This window comes from Poecile atricapillus, chromosome Z, assembly GCF_030490865.1.
Source record: "Poecile atricapillus isolate bPoeAtr1 chromosome Z, bPoeAtr1.hap1, whole genome shotgun sequence".
NCBI classification, from domain to species: domain Eukaryota; kingdom Metazoa; phylum Chordata; class Aves; order Passeriformes; family Paridae; genus Poecile; species Poecile atricapillus.
Window position 1 is genome coordinate 101,393,434 of NC_081289.1, and position 7,346 is coordinate 101,400,779.

Here is a 7,346-nt window from a genome sequence, read left to right on the forward strand (position 1 = left end):
TCATTTTGGTCTCACAAAACTACACTTTTGTGTATATTAGAGACAGCTGGAGGATTCAGATCAGCATTTTCTACCTGAAGTATAAATTGCTTCTGCAGGCTTGATTTGATTTGTGACTGTTCCACACTGTAATAGAGCATCAACTAATTTTTTTTTTTTAAAAATGCCTGATTTGGGCCAAAGCATCCTCCTTTTGCTGTCTCACCAAGGTAAATATAGAAGTGCTGGAAATGGAATAATACTTTTTTTAATAAACGCTGAAGAAAAAACATCAACTGAATTATATACAACACCTCTAGATCAAGGGAACAGGACTCCAGTTTAAGGATCATAGATTGCTCATTTTGCATATATATGCAAGTTCACCACTAAGTTTCACCCATGATCCTCCTACATTTAAAGAACATTAAGCCTACAAAGTCAAGCACTTAGAGGCAAAGTAACAAAAGAATAAAAAATGCCTATTAGCTTTAATTTAGCCCACTCACATGTGTGAACAACCCTTAATCCTAGTGAAGTGGCTGCATTTTCAAGGCAGATAGCAAAAACTTTAGACAATTTCAAAAGGAAACCAGAAGACTTTTCCGTCTATATAACATTACAGAAAAAACAGATTTCATTCTTCATTTTTCTACTTTTGATAGAACTGTTTTCCCTTAATCCTTAAATAGATACTCAAATATTTTCACAGGTTCTGGAAAGGCTATGATTCATATTCAGCAGTGCAAAGAATATCACGGTGTAACAGGCTTGGGTTCAAAAAGTTCAGGCAGGTACTGAATGCTGAGGAATTAGTCTTCCTATAAATGCTGAGTGATACCAGCATCAATAAAGTAGTCAGGGAAAGAAGTATGAGCCTTGTGGAAAAGTTTGACGGTTCCAATAAATTATGATAATAATAAATGTTGCTTTCAAAGGTAAGTATTCCCAGTCCTTTCTTCTTTGAGACATTTTGCTGGAATGCTGCTTGTGAGAAGTATAAAAAATAAAGCATTAATATTCTTCAAAGGGAGATTAAAAATTAATTCAGCTATTAAGCAATATGTACCTCCCAGGCAGAATTTATGTAAGTGATATTCTGAGCTTCAAAACATGGGAGGATATTATAATTAATATGTAACTCTTTAAATGTATACAGTGAAAAATTAAGAACCTTGCATAAAATTCAGAAGACAAGATAGCATCTTCTGCTCCTAATTCTGTCTTCATGGACAGTTAAATGAGTTTTCCCTCATTTCCAACAGTTTTTCCTCACTACTTAGACTACAAATTTTGTACTGGCAGATACTGTGTATCTTTAAAGACCTAATTGAAAGAGAATGAAATCTTGTTTGGGAGATGCAGAGGCAGTATGGCGAACATGGATGAAAACTGTGAATAAAAATAGTGCCATCAGTGGGATGTTCTATGTCACCTACACTTGAACTTCTAGATTCTGCTTAGGAACTGTTTCATCACCGTGAAGCAGAAAACATACAAAACTGAGGCATCCAAATAATAGATTCATAGAATGGTTTGAGTTGTAAAGGGCCCTGAAGGTCATCTGGTTTCAATCCCCCTACCACGGGCTGGCAAACTTTGCACTAGACCAGGTGGCATAAAGGTCTGTTCAACTGGCCTTAAACACTTCCAGGGGTGAATCATATACAGCTCCTCTGGGCAACCTGCGCCAGTGCATCACCACTTTCACAGTAATGAATTTCCTCCTAATAGCTAGTCTAAATCTACCTTCCTTCAGCTTAAGGCTGTTCTCCCTTGATCTATCAGTACATGACCTTCTAAAGAGTCCCTCTCCAGCTCTCTTTTCCCCCTCTGCATACTGGAAGGCTCCTGTGAAGTCTCCCTTGGCCTTCTCTAGGCAGACTATGGGAAATAAGAAGAGCCTTAGAGAGTAAGAACTTTTTTCACCTTTGTTAAATCCCATTCACTTCTGCTCACTTTTGTTAACCAAAAGCACTCTGGGAAGGGTTCAGCTACGGTTGGGATCGCCGCAGAGTGGGTTGATAGTCACCTTGTGCATGAGGCAGTGCTTGACTGGGGAGATGCATGGACACCACACATTCAGAGAGCTGACTGGGTAAAGGGACATGTGAACAGTGACACTGCAGTGTCAGCCAGACAATGCATGCTTATTTTGGTTAAGTTTCCGTTAAGTTTAGAGTATAAAAAGGCTCCGTTTGTTATAATAAACAATCTTTTTCAGAGCAAGCAAGGAGGTCCATGTGTCTTTGTTCCCTATTGCTATGGCAGAACAGCTGCAACTTTGTCAGTCTCCTCCCATTGGAGATGTAATCCATCCTTCTGATCTTCATGGCCTCTGGACTCACTCCAACAGGGACACATCCTTCTTATGTTGATGACCCCAGAGCTGGATGCAGGGTTCCAGGTGGGGTCTCACCAAAGCAGAGCAGAGGGGTAGAATTCCCTCCCTGGCCCTGCTGCCCACACAGGATACAATTTGCCTTGCAGACTGCAAGAGCACAGTTGCTGCCTAGACCACACTGCTTGGTGTTGGTGGCAAACTTGCTAAGGGTGCCTTGATCCCACTGTCCATGTCATTGACAAAGATGTTAAACAGCAGTGGTCCAAGTATGAACTTGCATTATTTGGACAAGCAAACACAGAAAAAGCCTGCATTGTTTTCTAACTGTGTTTCAAAAGACCATCGCACTAAGAAAGAGATTATAGAAAACAGCTCAATTTTAGAAGATGAAGTAGGAAGTGAACTAAAAAAGAAATTATACCTATCCTTTCTTCTTCTTACTTGCAATAGCAACAGAGAGTTATGACTGCGAGCTATGGAGACTGTGGAAATGAAAAAATATTATTATCCTGCACAGTTCCCAAGAAAGGACACTGTATTACTACAGTCTTCTGAAGTACTCTCTTTTTTTTCAGTGTGTGTTCAGGTCCCCTTACACAGGAAACAGCCTCTGAGTATGAACCACCAGTTATCACTAATGTCAGTGCCTTCCCTACAGCAGCACAACACCTACTTTACATTTCTGCAAGGAATTGCCAGTGTGTCAGACACAGCTGCAAGAGGGTGTCTGGGGCATCACTGTCTGCCCAAGGTGATGAGGAGGACAGTTCTGAGGCTACACAAGCTTGACTCCTGCTACTCTCTGAGAGCTACTTCTTCCCATATTAGCCTCAGTGCACACAGAAGACACCCCAGCAAAGCTGCCAAATTGTATGACTGGGAAATAACACACCATTTGTGAGGAAGCAGTGTGTACTCAGACAGCTTTGGTCGGTGCCCAGGTATGATGTATAAGAGCAGGGCTTGTCCTTGCAGGGTGCTAACTGCCCCACTCATCTAGGCACTTGCTGCCAGTGGCATAAATGTCAGCCAGCCTCATTATCTGTGTCTTCATATAAAACGTGTGGCACAAAAAAATAATGAGCTGTATCTCTCTCACTCCCCTCCCTTTTAACCAATTTCTGCCTTTGCCTAGCTAAGCAAACCAATCCAGGACAACAGATTTTCTGGTGTAATAGGCTGCTGCTACACTTGTCTTTCAGAAAAAGTAATAACTGCTGCTACTGCTGCTGCCACCAGTAATGAAAAGATGAGCCTGCACAGCTACTTTGTCATTATAGCATGCACCCTTCTTGATTTCCCCTGTGTTCTTCAACAGCAGAAAAATGGGGGAAAATAGATGTCTTTATTGACACACACAAGTCGTCCCTTTCCAGAATTCTGCTTCACAGATAAAGAAGAGACTTCTGTGTTTGCAGCAATATTAAAAGATGCTCTTGCAGGCATCTTTGCATTCCCATGATAGAGTCAAAAATACCTCAGCTTGCAGTTCATTCTCTAACAAGCAGCTGGCCCCACTGAACTTTGAACTTATAGGAATGTGTTTTATGCATAAAGGACATTCCTTAGCAAAGCAAGGTTGGGTTTTGGTTTTTTTCTCATTAAACAGTAAGTCTCTGGTTGATTAAAAAATTAAGAATTTTGGCTATTTACTTGTGGTGTTACACTGTATGCTATTCTGCCAAACAGATCTGAAAAAAAAGTGGCATCATCTTATTACTCTTCACTAGGAGACCTGTTTATCACTATTAATTTTGTTTCTGGTGCCTTCTGAGGGGAACTACTGCAGTTAGAGCTAGCATTCAATCAAAATATAGATCTGAGCCTCTTCAGTTTCTCAAATGGATAAAATCTAGATGCAAATTATGGGTCCAGGCTCACTATTTGCAAAAAAAAATATTGGTGCTTCTGCTATCAGTATTTGACAAAAATTAAAATCAGCCTGTATTTCATCAAAATGTTCAAATTCAGTGGGGTTTTGAGTCCTCATATAAACTTGGTATTAACTTCCACACTATCAGAAAAATTAGTTCAGTTTCAAATGCTCTCATAGTTCAGGTCAAGCACATCTGGCCATAGTATGCATGAGAAATTTCACCAATTTTTGTGCTAAAAGATACCCAGGTGAGAAGCAGAGACAGAATGCACACATGGTGATGGGTAATTTCATTCTCATTATTCACTAACTCAGGGACTGTATCTTGAAATTAGAAATCATGAGGAAATTGCTTTTGGTGACCTCTACAAACATCAGGTCAGTGTCAGTCTGTACAGGATGCATACGTATGCCCTTGTCTCTTCTATGCCCGCCCTAACATTACAACCCTGAATATTGGAAAACAGTGCAGGATGCCATAGGATTTTCTTGTTCAAAGCTGATGCCATACTTCAGGGTTTTGAAAATTTGCCTTGTGCAAATTTGCCATTGTCCTGCACAGGGCAGTATCACAGGACAATTCTGGTAAGGAGACTTGCTGAAATTTCTGCAAATAAACTGGATGAATTTCTCTCATGCATTTCTATCATTTCCCTAGATTTTGCCTAATTTGGGAAATATGTTTTCATGCTGTAATCATGAAAGCCTGAGCCCTTGCCTTCTAAAGTATGACACATATCCTTCATATTACTCTGAGATCACCACACCGAAATTATATGCAAACTAAATATGCATCTCTGGAAGATGATGGAGAAGATACTCTTTAAAATGCAAGTTCTTTGCCAACAGGAGCACTCACTAGTCTGTAGCTTACAGAAATCAAAGGAATCTTGGTCAGCCTGCAGGTGTTTTGGACTGAACCATACAGAGAAGCCACTGTTTCTCAGCCAAACCTATTTGTCATTCTGTCCTCCCATCATGGCAGATAACTCTTTAAGCTTTTCTTTCACCAAAATTAAGATATCAAGTTGTTTTGCTCATGCTGGGACATCAAAATACTCGTGCTTACACTTAGCTCCAGGTAAACTGTGGCCAGTAGGATTAGTCCAAGGAACACCCTTAATGTGGACAACTCAAACACAAACTCATTCCTCCTGACTTTCATGAACTTCCTACTGTGAGGGTGACTGAGCACTGGCATGTGTTGTCCAGGAAGGTTGCAGAGTCTCCGTCCCTGAAGATATTTAAAAGCTTACTGGTTACTTACAGCTCTAGGTGGTCTTGCTTGAAATGGGAGATTGAATCCTATGACCTTCAGATGTCCCTTCCAACCTCAGCCTTTCTGTGATTCTGAGTGTCTGGCTGTGCTAGCACATTGATCTTGTTCACTAACAGAATGTCTTTTGTTTGACTAGCGTGACCTTGGGCCTGTCTGCACATCTCAGTGGAGAAAGTACTTTTTTTTGCCATTGTAAACCATTTCCAGCTGCAAACAGAGTGTCCCCATAAATAGATTTCTTTAAAGCATCTGCTTGACACAGCACAACTAATCAACTCTTATGAAAGAAGGTGCAGAAAAATCAAGATTAAGCAAAGATAAGGATGTAATTACTCTTTTTCAGGGTGTCTTCTTATCCTGCTTCCCATCTGCTGTCAAGAACAGAACGAGTGAGGGATGACTGCAGGGAATAAGTGTTCTTGCCAGTGAATGCTAAAGCAGTAATGCTAGGCTGTACAACAGCAGGAGCTTCCTATACATGCAGTAGTTTCCTACCACTCATCTTACTGGAAGACATGACACTTTGCTTTTTTCCCCCTTTCTAAAGGACTTGGCTGTGGTGGACACAAAGACTAAATAAAAATTGAAAAGTGGGTGAGACCCACCCTCCTTGCAGGAAGCTCATTATGTGTAACCAAGGGCAGGAGAGACTGTCTATCTGCTTCCCACTCTCCAGCAGACCGAATATAACCCTGCCTTTGGAGACAGTGGTTGGAGCTATCATGAAGACCACTCTCCAGTCCTCAGAGGCACAATTCTACCAATCCCAGTTCCTTGTGTCCAGCTAGGACCATGGATCTGACCCTGTCTATCTCCCTGTCTTCGTCAAAGTTCACAAAGCACAAGGAGGGACTACTAGGAATGAGAGATTAACTGCTTTAGAAAGAGTCAGATCAAAGTCCTGTCCTGGCACAGTTACCTGGGACTCACCTTCCAGTTGTTACTTTATGTACAATTTGTGTCCCTGGTAACAATTATAGGCACTTCTTGGTCCTCTATGAAGACGCAGTGGGGAAAGCCAAGCTCTTCCTAGGCATCCCCACTGAGCTCTTCATTCAGTCATCAGCTGTCATCAACTTGTCATCACAATTTTTCCTTAGCTGAAGGTGCAGAGGCAAGTTTATTTTAAATACTCTTTGCATGTATCACTCCATTCCACTGCTCTCTCTAGCAAAAACTGCCAAATAGTAACAATGGGTTTTGTTTCCTTCCCTTGGAACTTCACTCAGCCTTCCTGCTCCGTACAAAGTCCAGTCCATCAGTGTCATCTCCACTCAGTAATCTGGAGCTTTGAGAAGCAGCAGGCTACATTTAAAAATGAGAAACAGGTTAGAGTAGCAATCAGTCAGAACTGAGCTTTGGAGCTTCCAGAAAAATACCTGGATAGTGACACTTCATCAACTGTAGAGAAAAGCTATTAATCCAACATTGACCTTATGGCAGGAACAGTGGGTAGGTGTCTAGCATTTATGTTACTATCCAAAGAGGTCTGGGAGGGAAAATATATTTCAAATCAGAGTCACCTACCTTTCATGTGATTATTTGGAGTAAAGCAAGGCTCCTTTCCCCTTAGGGTCCTACTGAACTTGGGAAACAACAGTCTGTCATCATGGGGCTGCTTGTGTGATAAATTCTTCTCCACTTTGCACTTTAGAAACAGCAGGCAGCAATTACCTCCACTCTTTGTTTATTGTCAGTTTAATTTCTCTTGTCTGCTGAAGACTTCTGTGGCAGAAAAATGCTGAACCTACAGGAGCTGCAGAAAAAAACCAGCCCTAGCAGGTGAGGAACGTGTAAATTTATCTGGTGAGTTTCCTAGTTTGGTCACAAGCTCCCAAACTCTGTGTAGGAAACATCCTGCCAGGCTG